Source organism: Gadus macrocephalus, chromosome 3, assembly GCF_031168955.1.
Source record: "Gadus macrocephalus chromosome 3, ASM3116895v1".
Lineage (NCBI taxonomy): Eukaryota > Metazoa > Chordata > Actinopteri > Gadiformes > Gadidae > Gadus > Gadus macrocephalus.
This window is the reverse complement of record NC_082384.1, coordinates 554433-557657: the sequence shown is the minus strand read 5'-3', so window position 1 is coordinate 557657 and position 3225 is coordinate 554433. Positions and strand designations below refer to the sequence as shown.

Genomic DNA, 3225 nt, shown 5'->3' with positions numbered 1-3225 from the left:
AGCACTGGCACTGGAGGATGCAGCAGGCGCAAGAAGAACTGGGGGCGCTGTACTAGGGCCAGGCATGGCTGCAACCTGTTCCTGTCTCAGCCCCTCGTTGTCTGCCCTTAGCTGTGCGACTAAATCCCTCAGTTCCTGCAACTCTGCCTCCATAACTAAGCCTATACAAGCTACAACCTTCTCTACCGTGGAGAAGAGTCCAGGGCAAGGGGAGCTGGGCTTGTTGCAGGTCCACAAAACCAGCTGCTGCTTTGCCTCGAAAAGAGAAAGAAATGAAAAAAACAAAACAAAACAAAACAAAAGACACAGACACTTACGTTAGCACAGACACGATCTTTCTTTAAAGAAACAAATGAAAAATAAAAAAATAAACAGAACGCACGTCTCTGCCCTCAAATTGCAAACGCCAGATTGTGGCAGCACGAGCTATGGAGTGATGCCCCTTTTCTTAAGGCAGTATCGGTAGCATTAATTATTGCCAGACAACGCCACCCTGGGAATTTCACCCAGAGATTTATTTTAAGTGGGCTAGCACAAATGAAGGAAAGGCACTGAGGTCCGTTATGCAATGAGGCAGAGACGGCAGTTCGATCATACAAAAATACGTTTATTTATACAAAATGTCTGTTCTTAAAACTAGAGAATTACTCACTAAGGAGGGAAATTGGGTGCTGAGATCCAATCAGTGCTGAGACCTACTGTGAACACCTGCATCCAAAGGAAAGGGGGTCCCAGGAACACCACACGTAAAACAAATGAAAAATAAACCAAATGCAAACACAATACAAAAGGGACACCGTGACCAGGACACCAGTCCACCACCGTAGGCTCAGCACCTGAATTGAGGGGGATCGCAGAGCAACCAGTTAGAAAACATAATGGAAACAAAATAATAATAAGAGAAATTAATTAAATAAACAAAATCTATAATAAGTAAACACAAGGAGAAATCAGCAAAAACTCTTACATAACATAACATACACACTTTAGAATGTAACTAAACAAAAGAGATAGCGACACAACAGGAAAAGGAACAAACTATCGCTAGCCGAATGAACGGCAAAGCGATCGGGTCCGAGCTGGCCCTGGCAAGGCGGTAATAACGTGGAGGCAAAGCAGCAGTGGTTTTTATAGGTGGATTGGCCGCCGCTGCGCCGCTACTGTCGGCCACCCAATCGGGCAGTCCCGGCCAACGTGGCGTGGAGCAGGGAACGGGACGCTATCCAAAAGCGACAGTTCAGTAGGCGGCATCGGCTATGTAACGATGAGCAGCGCGCAGCCAGCAGCAACATCCAAGTGAGCCCTTTACAACACAATAACTAAAATTAGCACTGGAAAGGCAACGTATAAGAGAGATGCAGCCGTGACCGGCAGCTCACCTATCACTGCACAGAAGCGGAAATAGACGCACAGGAGCTACGTGACCCAGCCTCCGGCAAGCAAGAGCCTTTACAAAACAATAACTACAATTAGTACTGGATGGGCAACATGCGAGAGAGATGCAGCCGTGACCGGCAGCTCACCTGTCACCGCACGGAAGCGGAAATGGATGCCCAGGCGCAACGTGACCCAGCCTACGGCAAGCAAGAGGCCGACAGGTGCTCTACGCCCGCCTTTATAGATAGTCTCCCACCGTGATTGGCTGGGACTGCCGCACAGCTGACAGTCACCATGACAACAAACCACATATTGCCACATCTACATAAGGTCCAACAAGGACGATCAAATAACGAACACCCTCTGATGAGAATCTGTATCTCTCATGAAGAACCCCAATTTCGTTGTTTGCACAATGACAATAAAGTCTGAAATCTGAATATCGTCAGACAATGCCAAGGGATCGGTTCTGTCCCGTAAAACCCTCTGTCTCCGGAGAGACGCCTGTACGAGAAGTGCGCCGAGGTCCACGGGAACACACACAAATGGTGACGCCATTGTCAGAGGAGGGGCTAGGAAGCTGCGCACGCCGATTTAAGTAGCCGATCTCCGGCTAGACTGAGCCGAAAAGCTGCTCCCGACCAGGTTTGGTTGCGAGCATAAGTCACCATGGTGATACAGCGACGCTAAAAGAGATCGACTTTCGTGGTACAACTAACCCAGGCTTTGAGCTCAACATACCTCGCTAACCCTCTAAGCGAGCTTCGTGTTACAGGCCCCAGGTGTTGGCAGGGAGGGAAAGAAATCCAAAGAGTCTGTAGGAGGCACTGGCTGGTTAGGTGAAGCAGCAATAAGGCGCCGTCAAAGACGGCGACGCCTGGTGCACGGGCCATCATCAGGTGACCCCTGTTGGGAAAAACGGTCTGTCTAGCTACTGGACCAGATAAAATGAGACGGAGAGGTAATAAAGTCTATCGGCACGAGGACCTTGGATTTATTAAGTAAAGTGGCAACGGTTATACAGAGTCATAAAGCGTGAGAAATCGAATATGTCTAAGTCCCTAATCAGCGCTGATGGTTCGTCTGGAGCTTCGCCTCCGTGGAAGGTCTGCTTCAGAAGAAGGTGAAGAGTTCCTGTGTGATACAGTCTTATGCTGTATCCTCCTCTCGATGAGGTGTGTGCGTTTGAGGTGTGTGCGGTTCGGTGTGTTTTGGCTCCCAGGCCCTGAGAGAGCTTCGTAACGGGGAGAGTTCCTCATGTCTCTGGTGTGATAAATTAAAACGGGGGAGTGCCCCCCCGAAGTGTCTCGTGTGTGGTAATTTAATGTGGCTCTGAGGCCCTGGTATGGGCAGGTGTATCTCTTGGTTCCTCCTAACGGGGCAGAGCTCTCAAAATGTCTCCTGTGTGATAAATTAAATGTGGCTCTCAGGCCCCTAGTATCTGCATGTGTTCCTTCTAGTGGGGGAGAGCTTCGAGGTGTCTCCTGTGTGGTAAATTAAATGTGGCTCTCAGGCCCCTAGTATCTGCATGTGTTCCTTCTAGTGAGGGAGAGCTTCGAGGTGTCTCCTGTGTGATAAATTAATGTGGCTCTCCCGTTCTGGAGATGATACTGGTGCATTGTCTGAGTGTCCACCATCTGCCTGCCTGGGAGATGGGGCCTTCAGCTCCGGCCTTGACCTGACTATATATTATCATGTTTGTGTTATGTGTTCGTTGGGTTTAGAGCAAGAGTCGACTATATATTAATGTGCCTGCCATATGATGTGCTCATCAGGTTATTTTTCCCAACATATCCCCCTCAAGTCGTCGCAAGACGACTTTTACTCATTTGGGGTACGAGGGATAGG

The 3225-nt window shown here is 49.0% G+C and overlaps 1 long non-coding RNA gene across 1 annotated transcript; it reads right to left on the bottom strand.

Annotated features, from left to right (window-relative positions):
• Positions 1–586: 586 nt before the first annotated feature.
• Positions 587–1458, bottom strand: LOC132453765 (uncharacterized). Its single transcript, XR_009524792.1, has 2 exons — positions 1380–1458; positions 587–836 (listed from the first exon to the last, which is right to left on the bottom strand). It is a non-coding gene; the product is annotated as an uncharacterized LOC132453765 (long non-coding RNA).
• Positions 1459–3225: the final 1767 nt, after the last annotated feature.